General features: G+C 37.8%; 1 long non-coding RNA gene across 1 annotated transcript; it reads left to right on the top strand.

Moving 5' to 3' along the window:
• The first annotated feature begins 4,313 nt into the window (after positions 1–4,313).
• Positions 4,314–16,573, top strand: LOC116625040. Its single transcript, XR_004297988.1, has 3 exons — positions 4,314–5,213; positions 10,193–10,304; positions 16,289–16,573. It is a non-coding gene; the product is annotated as an uncharacterized LOC116625040 (long non-coding RNA).
• The last annotated feature ends 297 nt before the right edge of the window (positions 16,574–16,870 follow it).

Genomic DNA, 16,870 nt, shown 5'->3' with positions numbered 1-16,870 from the left:
ATTAAATATTTGTTGATTTGACTTAAATATTTGTTGATCTACTTTATAGCACAAATTTAGCAAAGAATAGGATTCCTATCAAAATATTATATTTTTTGTGGGAAAGTATACCTTTATGCTCACTCATGCTAGATGTGATGCTAATTACTTGGGAATGAGGGTGAAGATTTGCCCCAGCAAATTTGGAAAAGCAGCTTAAAAGTAGTTAATACATACCTGGAGAGCTTTTCTCATCAGCCTCAACTCAGGCACCTATTATCTTATCTTTCCCTAAGTCATAAGAGCATATATTTAAATTGCTTCCATCCCCAATATTTCTTATGAAATATTGCTTGAAATAAGCAGGGATTCATCTAGGACATAGCTAGTTTTTTGTCACATGTAGATCTATGTCATAACTAAATGTTACTAAATACGACAGAATTCTACCTGCAGACCTGAGTAGGACATATTCCATTGTGATAGACAGAATAATGGTCCTCAAAGATGTCCACATCCCAATCCCCAGAATCTGTGACTACGTTACCTTATCTGGCAAAAGAGATTTTGCATATGTGATTAAATTAATGATTTTGATAGGGGAAGATTATCCTGGATCCTCCATAAGGCTCCTTCTAAAAGAGAGGAAGCAGAGTAAGGGTAGAAGATGTGATGAAAACAGAAGTCAGATTGAGAGGGAGAGAGAGAGAGAAAGGGGGTGGGGAGAGAAACAGAGACAAAGGTACTGAGATTTGACGATGCTCTGCTGCTGGTTTTGAAGGGGAAAAAGAGGACAAGTCAAGGAATGCAAGTGGCCTCTAGAAGATTTTCTTAATATGGTACAACTAACATCAGTTAAAAGCAATTTAAACTTTAGACACTAGTTTTCAAATCTCTAAAGAAACAGGCATGGTGGGTGTTAGACTGGCTAATTTACACTTCTGACATATACTGAAACATCAAAAGCTGGGAGAGCTGGTAGTGAGCATCCAGTGTCTGTCCATTACTACTCAGCATGCTGTAGATTTGCACGGTTCACCCCCTTGGGGCTACTGAGCACTGGAAATGGGGCCAGTGAGAGGTGTGCTGCAAGTGTAAAATACACCATGAATTTTATAAAGAATGTAAAATATCTTGTTAATAATTTTTTTAATATTGATCACATTGCCATTGAAACGTTACTATTTTGGATAAATTGGGTTAAATAAAATTCATTATTAAATTTCAGTTTCTTTTTACTTTTTTAATGTGAAATGAAAAAATTGACATTACATTTGTGCATCATGTTATGTTTCTATTAGACAGTGCTGCTCTAAGCAGATAATTCTATGTAATGATGTCATTAACATACTATCGATTATTTACCATGTCAATTAATATATTGTTGAGTAATGAATATACCAGTGCAGCTGAGAGAGTGGATGGGTTTATTTTCATCCGTTTTACACATTTTAAAACTAATATCTCCATTTTTTATAGTCACAGCCTCCTGAGCTCCACAATCTCCAGTTAAATTGTGGTGAGTTCAGTCAGGTTTTATTTATTTTATTTTATTATTTTTAAAATTTATTTCTTAAGATTTTAATTATTTATTTCAGAGAGAGACAGAGATAGCAACAAAGTCCACGAGCCGGGGAGGAGAGAGAGAAGCAGACTCCCCACTGAGCAGGGAGCCAGACTGAGGCTTGAAGCTGATCTGAAGGCAGATGCTTAACCCACTGAGCCACCCAGGTGCCCCTCAGTCAGACTTTAAAAAAACCTAGAGGGAAAGCCTAAGGGATGTGGGAAATACTATTAGCAGCTCAAAGCTAGCATTTTTGCATGAGGAAAGGTGGGGTTTTCTGTGGTAGATGAAAGTGATCTTTGCACACATTTTGTTGTTGTTTTCCAAGAAAGGAAAGGCTGTAGACATGAAGATACTGTTACAGGGAAAGACTTAATTTTAGGTAATGCTTCTTTGCAACATCAAAAACATGTTTTTCTTCTGGTATAGGAATACTCACAGTGAACGTTTAGAAATAGAAAAAAGAGGCAGCTTGCCTGGATGAAATAATCCAATTGAAGCCATTAGGAAAAATCGAAAAATTCTGGGCTCACAAACACAGATGTGTCTGGATGAAAACAGAACATGCTATCAAATGAATGATTAGGTTAGAGATGCCTAGACCACTGGTGAGTTTCTATATGGTTTAGGAATACGGAGAGAGCTCATATGACAGCTTCAACATTTGGGATACAAATGCCCTTTTACCTGCAGATAGTGAGAGTATTTTTGTCTTCTTTCAAAGACTTCATGGACATCATATCTTTCTCTTCCTGAAGAAATATAATTTCTTTTGAAATCCAGTTAATGTTTCATAAAGGCATCTAGCCAGTGTAATTTCCTGGATCAGATTAATGTTTGTAGGATCAAGAAATCTTAGGAAAGTAAACAGAATCTGTAAGCAATTATACTTTGGGTGATGATTACCTTAGAGTTCAGTGAGGAAAAAACTATGTAAGTGTATTAGGAACATATATATGTATATATGCAATATATATGATTGTATATATAGAATATGTGTGTGTTTTAGGATTAAATATACCCATATATTAATACATATGGGGTGCCTGAGTGGCTCGGTCAGTTAAGCATCTGCCTCTTGATTTCGGCTCAGGTTGTGATATCTAGCCACTCGTCGGGCTCCGCACTCAGCAGGGCATCTGCTTGGGGTTCTCTCTCTCCCTCTCCCCTTCCCACGCTCGCTCTCTCTCTAAAATAAATAAATAAATAAATAAAACATATATATTATATATGTGTATGTATATATATATATGTGTATATATAATACATATATATTATATATATATTCCTAACATAAACACACATATAGTTATACGAATGCCAAAGCAAAGTGATGAACATTTGGTAAAAGACAAAAACAGACTTTGCCTTCTGGGTTCTCCATGACATTTTAGGAATGTCAAATATCATATAGGACAGGAGGATCATGGTTTGACCTTCAGCCTGAGTAAATCCATATATTAAGAAAATTATTCAAACTTTAAAATTTCAATAAGTGAGTAGATGTTATAAACCATTCTCTGTGGGACGATTTCTCTGTAATTTTTTTGATCATTCTCCTTCAACCCCAGTTCTTTATTTTGTAGGGGCAGCCACACCCAGGATCTCCCACTTGGTGTGAGTATCAGCCATCTCAAGTGGTCTATAATGAAATGGGAGCCTTGCAAAAGGTTTCTCTACTTCCTGATAATGTCCCTGTATATATATATATGTCATTGTAATACATGTACAGGGAAGTTATCAGGGAATAGGAAAAACTTTCCAAAGAGTACTTGCATTGGATGGAAGTCAGCTATCAGAGGCTAATATCCAACTGGACTTCCATCGGCAAATGTCCTCGTTTTTTCCCAGTGGGGAGTGGAGTGTAAATTTCTTGGCTTGCCAAGGATATAAAAACAGCCCATTCATTGAAATAACTTAGCTTTCATACTGCAAATAAATAATTTCTCTGATCGCTTAGATAAGATACCAACTAGATACAAATGCCCTTAGGCAGGACCTGTTGCAAATTGTTATGCCAAATCCAGAACTGTCTTTATGTTTACAAAGCAGGCACTTCAAGTCTAAGTACTCTCGGTTAAAATTGTCAAGGCATGAGGCTGAGTAAGGACATACCAGCTTTACCTGCCTTGAGGCACTACTAAGACTGGTTGGCTCTCTCAGAGCCATAAAACTTTTTATTATTTTTCTGCATATATTATGCCATGGAACCATGTAGACTTCTGGGACTTCTGCTGCTTGTAAAATGGCCCAACATTTTTGTTGGCTGAAGTGCAGGGTGAGAATTGCTCATCACCCTTGCAGAGCAACTGGAGACCTCTTTTGGGGTTCACTGGTTAACCTGCACTGGAGAGCAGTTAATAAGCCAATGAAGGAAATGTTAACATTAAATTAAAATATGTGAAGGCGGATTCTTATGAGCATCAGATAAGCTACATGCAGTAGATGCATTGAAAACCAGAATTCAGGGAAAAAACCAAGCGCTTTGTTCTTTTCTAAGGCATGCAGAACTCATTATTGTTGATGGAAATGAAATCCACAGGGCTGAGTGCCTCAAATAAGTCAGGGGTTGGAAACCCTTTGGCTCAACTTTCTTGGCCAAAGAGTTTCTCTAAAGAGAAGCTTGCTTACCCTAGTGTGAGAACATTCATTATAAATTACATATAAATAAATAATATTTCATAAATATTATTGTAATTATTTCATAAATAATCACCATACATATTTCTACATATAGTTTCATCACATTTTTTTTTTAGAATTTAGCTTCTTAATGGTATAGAAGTTATGGATGGATTAAAATCAAATGTTTAAGATTCACTCCCAGAGAATATGGAATTGGTTTTAGAAGAAAGTGATCTTTGGGCTGATAGGTAAGTCATGGTACTAGATGTCTCCTCTTGTTAGGTCCTACTGAATTCTTAAGATTCTCAGTAATTATAATTGAGCCAGTTAAGGTAGCCAAAAGAGTAACAGAAAGTATATGTAGCGTTGATAAATCAGGCCTTGGAATTTGCAGACCAGGTGCAAAATTGCTATTAATTTCAGTCTTATTTGACACAGTAGAATTTAGTAGTATATAGTATAACAAAATGATTGTGCAGAATTTTATTTAGCTCTTTGTGTTGTAAAGACTAGAGTCACCTATTCCAAAAATTAAAAAAAAATGTTTAATGTAGCAGTATACATATATTGCTTGGGAAGATAGTGTCTCAGAAACCCAAGAACAGGGTGCATAGGAGAACAATCCCTGTGGAAAATGGATCAGGATCTGAAAAATGCTTTGGATTCCAAGACAAGTGTGAGATCCTCAAAAGTAAGAGCCTATTAATTTCACTAGGTGTCCAACTTTAAGGTAAAGACAATATGCATCCAGTGTCTGCTCTATGGCTACCAAATGGCCTGCTTTTTCTGTGTTTTCCACTATTCAGATTCCTGGAAGAGGCATTCTGGTCTCTTTCGGTAAGCATTTATTGGCCAGGCCAATAAGTCTGCTAGTCCCTGGGAATTTGTTATGGTTGGGTTTGATCTACATGCCATCTTATTTTCTGATTACATTTCTCCACAATCACTGAGGCACAGGTGGAAAGAAGACAAAGACCCTCTTTATTTAAGACCACATCTTTTGAATGTCTGTGAATGTCAATGAAGCTCGAGATACCTTCTCTAGGTAAGACTCAACTTATCAACCTATCTACTTTACAGTTGTAAACCATAGATTTCCTACAGGTAAGTGACAGCAGAGCCGATCTTAGGCAAAGGGTCAAGCAGGAGATGAGGTTTTGTTGTCAGGGTTATTCTTTCTTCTGAAACCCGGAGCCATTTTATATCCTAGTAAATTAAAGGCAGCTATAGTTTGCTGGGAAGAGGATGTGACTTAGTGTCAGGAGATACCCTTACATCACACGTTTGCCCATATCTGGTAGCCTTGGGTAAATTAATGAGCTTCTCTGAGCTTTAGTTTCCTCCTTATAAAATATAACTATCATACAAGGTTGTTTTTAAATACTGTATGGAAGAGATGGAAATATGACAGATCATTATTTAATAAATACTTATAAAAAGTATTTTTTACTTTTTAGTGGAAGGGCCCCTAAGTGTTCCATTTTCCAGATGTGTAAACTGAGTTCAGACATGAGATTTCACTTGTTTACGTCCAAGCAACTGCTTGATTGGAGTCAACACTGAGCCCCAAGTCTCCTGAATTCCCAGACCAATGCCTCTGCAAGTTCCCTCCTGGTTTCTACACAATTCTCAAAACTTGCTCTTTAGAAGAATGTGTGTATGTGTGTAAAGTTACAGCTTCTAGTTTCTTTCAATGAACAAGACATATTTTTATAATTAGACTAAGAATTCCTGATGTTCTTTAAAAAAAAAAAAGAAAGTATCTGATTCTTATTTGCTGTGAAGAGTGAATAAAAATTAAATAGTCTAGGGGTGCCTGGGTGACTCAGTTGGTTAAGCATCTGACTCTTGATTTCAGCTCAGGTCATGATCTCAGGGCTGTGGGATCGATCCCTGATCCCTGCATCGGGCTCTGTGCTCAGCGTAGCCTGCTTGCCCCTCTCCCTCTGCTCTTCCCCTGCTTGCGCGCTCTCTCTCCCAAATAAATAAATAAATAAATAAATAAATAAATAAATAAATAAGTCTAAATTACTAACTGTCCTTGAGAAACATGTGTTTTAGTATTAACTCCAGTCTTAAAGGAGAGACTCCTTAGCTAGGTGTCCCTGGGCCTCCCACGGTCACTCTGGCCACATTTTTGCTCCCTGTGGCTCTAAGGTCGAGAGCAAAGCCAAGCCTCCAACTGGCAGCCAGATGATGCAGACTGAATGGCCGTGAAACCCAAGGTGATCTGGGCTCACCTGGCTGAACACCACAATCCAGAAGTGTGCTCCATATCACACATTCCTCTGCCTTGTGAGCAAAACATGGCATGATGCAGTGGAAACTTCGTGTAATTCATTATGTTTTCAAATACCAAGGAATTGACTTTTAAGAAATGTTAAAGCACTAGATTCCAGATCTCCTTAGCACAATACAATTGGTTTGTCCACATAATTACTTTCTTTGCCCAGGAGTGCAAGATTTTCGAAGCATGTCTTCCTTCTTCCACTCATTATGATTTCCTCATAAACACCTATTGTCTGTTTTGTGCAAGGCACCCCGGGAGATACAAAATAGCATCTGATGTACTCTTTCCTAATGGAACCCATTTTCTTATTGAGATGAGAATGGAGGCTCCTTGAGGTCTGGGATCTTGTCGATTTTCTTCACTGTTAGGGTTCAGAGTCTAGAACAGTGTCTGGCACAGAATGGGCACTCGGGACATACTTGTGGAATGCAAGAATAGATATACCTGAATGAGACGTTAATCATAGCTAACATTTATGTTCACTAGTTTTCTCAATGCTGCCTCATTGAGCCTCAAAACTCTTGAGGTAGGAAGTATTAATATGCCCATTCTGGAGATGGGGAAACCAAGGCTTAGGGAATTAGGTAACTTTCCCATTGGTGACTCTGGGCTTTGTACCAAAGTCATCTGGCTCTGAAGTCCACACTCTTTGCCACTCTCTTGCCCCGCATGTTATACTGCCATCTTGCTTGGGGCAAAAGGCACTCCTTCCATGGTTTTAGAACTAAAATCAAGGAATGTTTACAATGGAATCCCACTTGTGGTATAAACGACAAGCATATTAGAAAGTTTTGTAGAGACTGAAACAGATGTGGAACCAAAACTGCCTGGGAGGGATAGAAAGGATTTAAAAGGTGAGAAGTAGAGTTCATCTCCCTTTGACTTCTGGGAGATGACCGTGAAAATCCTCTTTATAATATGATTATACTATAAACTTATACAACATTATAATATTATTTTTTTCTTTTATCCCATTTTGTCATGTTAAACAGTTCATGTGGGGGAGAATCCAGTCTTGTTTGTATTTCTATTCACCCTCAGTACTAGCATGGCACCTTTCCATTGATTTGAAAGGAATTGAATTTTCACTAGGATGGTAAGCTTGATGGACTGGGGAGGGCTAACTACACCAACACATCCTAGCCAAATTTGAATTCTGATAAGCTTACCTCTTTCATGCTTTTCTCCAATCTATCCCCTTCTTTTTAAGAAGTCCCAAAGAAGGAAAAAAAAAACAAACCACAATGATTCATATAAAATCATTTTTGACATCTTCAGAGATTTCTCTAGGTTCTGGTCCAAGCCTGATTATTGTTCAATTCTACCTCCATTCTTCCTACACTTGAGGGATTTCAAAAAATGTACTTAATGATTTGGACTTGTTTTAATTTTCTCAAACTTATTTTCCCTCGAGGTTAAGAACATTTTGTAAATTTGCAAATACCAAAAGTATTTTGCACACAATGAATAGGTTTTAAAAAAATAATCAGATCAGATTCAGAACATTTCCCCAAAGAAAGGAAGTGCACAAAATAGTCAAATGATTAATTGAAAAACAAAGCAAAGGAACTAAAATATCTCCCTGAACTAGTTCCTAAGGTATGCTCTCTTTCCATCATGAAACACTGACTAGTCAGCACTGTTTGTTTTTTGAAGTAAAACTTTGATGGGAAAATTAATAACTGAGTCCACTGTGTATTTCACACATTAACATTTCTTTTCTTGCCAAACATTTTGCTATGTGCTTAGGCATTCATGCTCAATACATTTTCCAGCCTGTTCAGGTGTCCATCTTTCTTGTTCCTATAAATATTCTACTAAATTTTCAAGTGAAGCTCCTGGAAAGGTAGAACATCACCATATCTTTCTAGAAATTGATAATAAAAGCAAATTTTCTTTTGTTGTCCATAGAAATAACACAAACTCCTGGTTTGAATTTCACTCCATTAGGTAGGGTCTCCATAGTATGATGATCTGATGTTGATAAACTAATCAGTTTTGGAAATGCTTGGTATCTGACGAAGAGTGACAAATGATGTGTGACCTAATTGATAAGTTGATAAACTGACTGAAATTGCTAAATTGACAAAATGATTAAAGTTGATAAATTGATAAATAAATGTTTCTTGAGCAATGACTATCTGCAAAGCCCACTTCAAATTGAGATTTGCTACCTATTAAACAGAGGCAAGGATGTAGGGTCTTGGAGTCCAGACCTAGTTAGGGATGTGCTTCCTGATACTTGCCAGCAAATCGTGGACAAGAGTCAGCTCTTCTTAGCTTGTTGTTCTTTCTAACTTACAGTAACTGGGCAAGAATTTGACTTTCACACCCAAATCAGTTCCTCAGTGTAACTGACATTTTCTAATGTGTTCTATTCCATAGCAAGCGGTGCCACCATATAATATTACTCTTGGCTTACGTCGGAGTTAACACAAACTTTTCTTTCTCTGGATCTCATCTTGCTAAGAAACATTCCCCACGCCTGCAAGCTCTAGTTCCATCTATTTGCATAAATCAAACTCAAAAATGTTGATAGACTTATTATGAGTCCCTTATGTCAGGGACTCAGGAGACTATAAAGAGACATGAATAATAGTAGCAGAAGCAGCAGTAACAATAGTAGTAAAAGCAATAAGAATGGTAAAAGTTAATATTTACTGAATGCCTTCTATGGGGCACTGTGCTAAGCACTTTACGAGCAATAATGACTTCATTTTACAGAACAAACCAAAACGCAGAGAGGTGAAATAACCTGCCCTAAAACTCACCCAGTCCTGTGGTCGACCTGGGAAATGATTTTTCTGTGAAGTTTAGCAGAACTCACCATCTGAGAATGTTTTTTTAATAAGGGGAAGTTTTTTACTATCACTTCAGTTTACTATCACTATTTATTGGATAGGTTTTCTTCTCTGGATTTAAAAGAGATACATTCAATTTTTATTCTTATGGTGGTTGCTCCTCACTTAAGTGCCCCAGTTTATATAGATAGATATATTTTCTATTGAGTTCTGAAAATTTTTAATGTCCATGTCTTCCCTGAACCAGACAAATAATTTAGTATGTTCTCATGTCACTTTGTTTTCTTCCCCCACCACTACCCCACATCTTATGCTGATATTTTCTAGAAAAATTCTGGGTCACTGAGGGCATATATTATATTTTTCTTTGCTTTCATCTTACCCTTTTAATTAATTAATTAATTTTTATTTTTTAAAGTAGGCTCCATGTCCAGCACGGAGCCCAATGCAAGGCTTGAACTCACAACCCCGAGATCTAGACCTGAACTGAGATCAAAAGTCAGACACTTAACTCACTGAGCCACCCAGGTGCCCCACATCTTACCCTTTTAAAGACCACTTTCACGATGTTTAAGTTCTCTTTCCCTTTACTGATTTGCTTTTGTCTTCTTGCTCTATCAGACGGAAAGACATGTGCTAAAATCTCCCACTAGGATTGTGGATATTGTTTTTTTCTTTTAGATTTTTCAAATTTTGCATTACAGATTTTGATCCTCTTTTAACAGATGATCACGTGTGCAATAAATATGTATTCCCGGTGAATTGAATCTTAATCATTGTGAAATGTTTCATTTTCAGTGAAGCTTCTTATCTGAAAGTGTATTTTGTGTGATATTAGTATAGCTAAACTAGTTTTTGTTTGATTGATGTGTAGCATGTCTTGGCTTTGTCCATCATTTTACTTTGAATCTTTTTGTATTTTTTTTTTTTTAGCTTAGGTATATATTATGAATTGGATGTTTGTCACCCACCAAATACATATATTGAAGTCCTAACCCCCAATGTGGCTGTGTCTGGAAAGAGGGCCTTGAAGGAAGTAATTAAGGTAAATGAGGTCATAAGGGTGGGGCTCTGATCAGCTAGGATGAGGGTCCTTATAAGAGACATCAGAGACTTAAGTAGCATTAAAAAAAAAAAAAAAGAGAGACATCCGAGAGGTTGTTCCCTCTCTCCACATGTACCGGATAAAAGGGCCATGTGAGTACGTAGCAAGAAGGCGACTATTATCCAGGAAGAGAGCAATGACCTCGATCTTGCACTTCCCAGCCCCCAGAACTGTGAAAAAATAAATTTCTATTGTTGAAGTCACACAGTCTGCGGTATTTTGTTATGGCAGCTGAAGCTGATAAGACAGATTTTGGTACCAAGAAGTGGGGTGGTGCTGTATAAATACCTCCACATGGGGAAGTGACTTTAAGATAGTAACAGGCAGAGTCTGGGAGAGTTTTGAAGTACGTGCTAGAAAGTCTAGATTGCCCTGAAGGGAGTGCTGGTACGTTAAAGGTAGTTTTGGTAAGGTCTCAGGCAGAAATGAGGAATAAGTTAATAGGAACCAGAAGAAAGGCGACCTTCATTACAAAGTGGCGAAGAACATGGCTGAATGATGTTCCCTGTGCTGGGGAAGGTAGAGCTTGTGAGCAGTGAAATGGGATATTTAAGGAGGGGATGTCTAAGCAAAGTGCTGAAGGAGCAGCGTTGTTTCTCATTACTGCTTATAATAAAATTCGAGAGGAGATACTCTCTCCCTTCTTTTCCCCCTTTGTTTGTTTGTTTTGTTTCTTAAAATCCACATATGAGTGAGATCATATGGTATTTGTCTTTCTCTGACTGACTTATTTTGCTTAGCATGATATTCTCTGGTTCCATCCATGTTGGTGCAAATCCATTATCTTGTTTATTTCACCTTGAGCACGACTTACTTCTCTGGGTCTTAGCATCCTCATTTATAAAGTGAGGTGGTTGACTTAGATGTAGTGCAATAATAATTTGCCTGTTAGAAGGCATAAGCCCAAATCAATGACCCCTTCAAACTCTATTTTATCAGAGTATTCTTCCCCCAAATTCAAACAACTTTACAAATAGCCCATTAACTTCACATCAGGCAGGTTTTTTGTTTTTAATTTACACCAAGATAAATGTTGGTGAGCAGCACTTTCCATAAGAAAGTGCAGCTGACCTTTGAACAATGTGTTAGGGGCATTGACCCCCTCACCCCCTACACAGTTGAAATATTAACTTTTGGTTCCTCAAGAACTTAACTACTAATAGCCCACTGTCGAAGCCTTACCGATAACATAAACAGTCAATTAACACAGATTTTGTGTGTCTTACGTGCTGAGGGAGGATAAGGCAAGCTGAGGACAAAGCACAAGCTGACATCTCCCCCCCGCCCCCCCATGGGATATGTGTGACATTCCTTCTGGAAACTTTGTCCAACTCTCTTTTTTTTTTTTTAAGATTTTATTTATTTATTTGACAGAGAGAGAGAAAGAGAGAGAGAGATCACAAGTGGGTGGGGGGGGGGGGCGCAGAGGGAGAGGGAGAAGCAGGCTCCCGGCCCAGCAGGGAGCCTGATGCAGGGCTTGATCCCAGGACCCTGGGATCATGACCTGAGCCAAAGGCAGGCGCTCACCCGACTGAGCCACCCAGGCGCCCCCCAACTCTCTTAGTGTTAATGCTTTGCTAGGGGGAAAAACAACCTTAGCTTGACAATGGCAAGGCCTCCAGAATCCTGAGGGTCTTCTTTGGATATGAAAATCCTTTTGGACACCTCCCTTTGTCCTTACCTCCCCCAACCCCAAGTATATAATCAGCCATTCCTCACAACCCCAGTGCAGCACCTCTTTCTGCCCACGGGTCCTGTTCCCATGCTTTAATAAAACCAACTTTTTGCACCAAAGATGTCTCAAGAATTCTTTCTTGGCTGTGGGCTCCAGACCTCAGCTACATTTAAAAACTAAATCAATATGTACTAATACAGTATTCTTACAATAAAATAAGCTAGGGAAAAGAAAATGTTATTAAGAAAATCATGAAAAATACATGTACAGTACTGTACTGTATATATTGAAAAAAATCTGCATATAACTGGACCCATGCAGTTCAAACCATTGTTCAAGGGTCAGCAGGAGTAGGAAAAACAGTTCTGTGTTCTCAGCTTCTGTTTCTGTTTTCCAATTTTTGGCTTAAGGACCATCCACCTCTAAAGCCCCAAGGATCACCTTTTAGGAGTTTTTTGGTATTGCTAAATGCTCCTGGTGAGCTTATTGTACAGACCAAGATAATGGGAGAAGATTAGGGAAAATAGAAATCGGCAAAAGGAAGGAATAATTGAGGGACATCTGGGTGGTTCAGTCTTAAGCATCTGCCTTTGGCTCAGGTCTAGATCTCGGCCCCTGCTCAGTGTGGAGTCTGCCCCAACTCCTGTGTGCATGTGCTCTCTCTCAAATAAATAAATGAAATCATTTTTAAAAAAAGGAAGGAAAAATTGATAAAAGAGATAAAGGAGAGAGAAATAAACCAGTATAGGGAGGAGAAAGAGATTGGAAAGTAGTGTTTTGTGGAAAAAAACATGTGATGACCCCACCTCAGGTGTGCGGATTACCCCATTAAAAACAGCACCATTGTATTAAAATGTGTTCTGAAAAAAGGACATTTTGGGAATATCAGGTTGTTGACTTATGAGAGGTACAAACGGTTTAACTCTTAAGGGCATGGGTTGGATGAGAATCCACTTCTTCCTGGCTCTGTGACCTTAATTTCTATACCTTGTCATTTCCTCATCTGTAAAATGAGTGTCTTAATGAGAGGCCACCTCATAAGGTAGTTCTGGGGATTAAATATTCACAGTTCAGATTTTGGCACATTGTAAGTCCTCAGTAAGTGTTACCTACTTTCAATGTTGTTATTATTGTTATAATTATTATTGTTGGCATCCTACGTTGGCAACAGAAAGTTATAAGCCTCATGTTTTAATTCAGCCCTAACTAGAGATTATAATTCACTCTAGCAGCCAAAAGTGTCAATTAGTCGTTTAATGAAGAACTAGCTGTCATAAAACTTAAATTATATCTATTTGCATCTAGTTTCTTCTTATAATAAAATCGAGTTTTTTTCCTGTCTGCTAAGAGTGGAAAAGAGCATTCCTGAAATAAGTTTTGTTTAATAGTTTTAAGGACCATTGATTTCTAACTTGGAGATGTTCTAACTTTAAATGTGGTTACAAAACGTAACCACATGTAGAATGTAACCACACATAGAATGTAACCACACATAGAATGTTCTGTGTGTTTGCTATCATTGTTTCTTATGTGAAGTTGCACTGGCTTATTTTAGGTCGGTTAAAGTAAATTATATTTATTAGAATATGTTTGCTGTAGGAATTACATTTACTCACCAAGCCTTATAATGTACACACCAGCACTATAATCTTAAACTCACCATCCATAATTTCTGACTCAAATCTGTGACCTTTGTCTCTACAGACGTATCTGTAATAAACTTATCTGCGGTTTTGCTTTCTGTGGCCAACTGTGGTCTGGAAGCTGATGATCCTCCTTCTGACATGTGGTCAGAAGGTTAGAGTAGCCCAATACTATGTCGCAAAGCCTGCGGCATTTATTTGCCCTCATCTAATCATGTAGGCATTTTATCATCTCATCTCATTACAAGATGAAGGGTGAGTACATTATAAGAAGATATTTTGAGAGACCACAGTTACATAATCTTTATTACAGTATATTGTTATAATTGTCCTATTATTAGTTATTGTTGTTAATCTTTATGGCGCCTAATTTATAAATTAAAATTTATCATAGGTATGTGTGTATAGGAAAAAACAGAGTACAAATAGGGTTCGATACAGTCCGTGGTTTCGGGCATCTGCTGGGGATCTTGGTACATATTCCCTGTGGATAAGGAGGAACCACTGTGTTTTAACAGATTTAGTTAGTAAAGCAAACATAAGGGTTTCTATCACTAGAAATACAGCATTCTAGAAATAACATTATGTCTTTGTGAGATGTTTTCCGAGGAAGAGAATTCTCTAAAAATTCCTTATGTCATCAGAGTTTATACTATTTTCTAGAGTGGAAGTTTATTATTCCCAAAGAGTACGTGGGGATCAGGGGCTTCATAAGCAACAGCTGCTCTCCAGTGTGACCAAGACCATAACCTGAATCCTTTATTACATTCTCTTTTCAGTCTATACCATTGCTGTACAAAATTAAAATACTTATGTAACACCAAACCAAAAACCAAAAAACAAAAAACCACCAAGCTAGTAAGTCCTAAATTAGATTTAAACCCTTTAAATAGTCTCTGGATATGAAACTAATAAAGATTATTTGCCCTATTGGGTGGAATAGCTAAGAAGCTATTTTTGTTGGATTGTGAACATTCAGTAAAATCTCTATATGAACAGCAATAAAAGTGTGCTATCTATTAAAAGTTACCTATTTGCTGATTTTGCCCACCATTTTCAGGTATGAGGTTTGGCATTTCAACAAAATTAATGACCATCTTATTTTGGGTTACCAATTCCTTGCAGTTGATTATTACTCCCCAGAAATTTCCCTGGTCCAAGTCTCATAGCCAAACTAATTCTTTAAGAAAAAGTAATAATTGTGAATAGGTGTAGTAACTCCATAAAGTCATATGAAATAGATGGAGCTGTCAGTGTTTGATAAATTAAAAGGATAAATGAATGGTTTATATGTAAAAGAGTAAATGAACGTCAATAAGAAGTAGTATCTTCACCCTTTCACCTGCCAGAAATATCACCTTTGTGGTTGTGGGTAATGCCAATTATTGAAATAATTAAGTGAATATGGGAGAAATCCATAGACTACAATATTGAATGACCAATGTGTTAATGTCTATTCTGTGTGTGACATTTCCATAGATTCTATGGTAGGTAAAGATATGTTTAAGGCACAGCTACTATTTCTAAAGACTTCATAATTTGATTCATAGAGCAATATGTGATACAGAAAAATAGAATTTTAGATCATGAATCAAATAGAGAAAATTATAAATGGAAGAGAACTTAGAGACCACCTAGCCTAATCTACATGATTAAAAGAATAATTTAGTGAGGTTTTAAAATTAGTTGGCTCCTCATAATTGTAACTGACATGACAGGCTCAGTCTTCTATTTTTTTTTTTCTCTCTTCATACTGAGCGCTATGGTCTCAGCTGACCATATAAATTGAGTTATGAATTCAATTCATTATTGAGTTATGAATAAGAATTGAGTTTTCAATACGTATGTTGAAATCCTCACCCCCAAGGCAAAAGCATCAGGAGGTGGGGCCTTTGGGAGGTGATTAGGTTATGAGGGTGGGGTTCTCAAGAATGGGGTGAGTGCTCTTACAAAAGGGATCTCACAGAGCTCCCTTGTCTTTAGTCATCTAAAGGTGTCCCTTTACTATGGAAGGCTTTTGGTTTCTAGATCTTTCTAGAAACTTACAAGGGGGGGTGAGTTTTTAAAGTTCAAGTGTTAAGTACTAGCTCTTTTGTCGCCATAGCTTATAACCCCTTCATTCAGCCAAAGGAAGGGTTCTGCTCAGTGGAATGGATAAGACTGTTTCTGGGAGCACAGCAGCAAATGTTCAGGAAGGCCAAGGTTTAAGAGCAGTTTCAGCGATCCTGCTGTTTGTAGTCTGAAAAGCAGAGGAATGATAGGACTGTAGCTCTTCGGAGATCTCTTAACTTGAAGTTCATGGACTTCCGAGATCTGGCAACTCTCTGAATATACATGAGAGCATTTTCCTTCTAGAGAAAGATTGTCTAGCTTTGTTCAGTTTCTCACCCATGTCTGTTATCCCCCACAAGTTAAGAACCACTTATTTCCCGAAGGCCCGGAAACACGATAACGTGGAACCTCAGTTTATCTTGCTACAAAAGATAAAGCTCAAAAAGTTCATTTATTAATTCATTAAAAACAAACAAACATTGAGGAAAAGGATGGATAGCAGTAGGGCTCTGGGGAAAATGGTTACCTGATTTTGGTTCCTTTTCTCTTTACAGGGAGAGCCTATGGGGGTTTCCAGACTCACAGGCCTACCAGGCAGAGGCTTCTTCTCCTTCCAGCACCCAGGAGAGCCTAGCCATTCAGAGCTCTCCACACCATGACCAGTCCCAATGAGCTGTCAAAGATAAATAACAATCTAAGGGTCTCATAGGTGAGGGGGAAAAATAGGCAGAAAAACTACAGCACAAGTCCAGTGCAAGAGAATTGTTAGAAAAGCAGAAGAATGATTTTTTTTTTTTTAAAGATTTTATTTATTTATCTGACAGAGAGAGACACAGCGAGAGAGGGAACACAAGCAAGGGGAGTGGGAGAAGGAGAAGCAGGCTTCCTGCAGAGGAGGGAGCCCGATGCGGGGCTAGATCCCAGAATCCTGAGATCATGACCTGAGGCAAAGCAGATGCTTAACGACTGAGCCACCCAGGCGCCCCGAGCAGAAGAATGATTTAAAAAAACAAAAACAAAAACAAAAGAACTGCTGTTACATGCAGCAGATACAAGGCTTCTTTGAATTTGACAGCTTGATTCCTGCATTAAACAACCATGCAGGTAAACTGAAGATAAGGATGGTTGTTACTGAT

The sequence above is a fragment of the Phoca vitulina genome, unplaced genomic scaffold (genome assembly GCF_004348235.1).
Source record: "Phoca vitulina isolate PV1807 unplaced genomic scaffold, GSC_HSeal_1.0 scaffold72, whole genome shotgun sequence".
NCBI classification, from domain to species: domain Eukaryota; kingdom Metazoa; phylum Chordata; class Mammalia; order Carnivora; family Phocidae; genus Phoca; species Phoca vitulina.
Note: the sequence above shows the minus strand (reverse complement) of the source record. Positions and strands in the feature narration are given on the sequence as shown.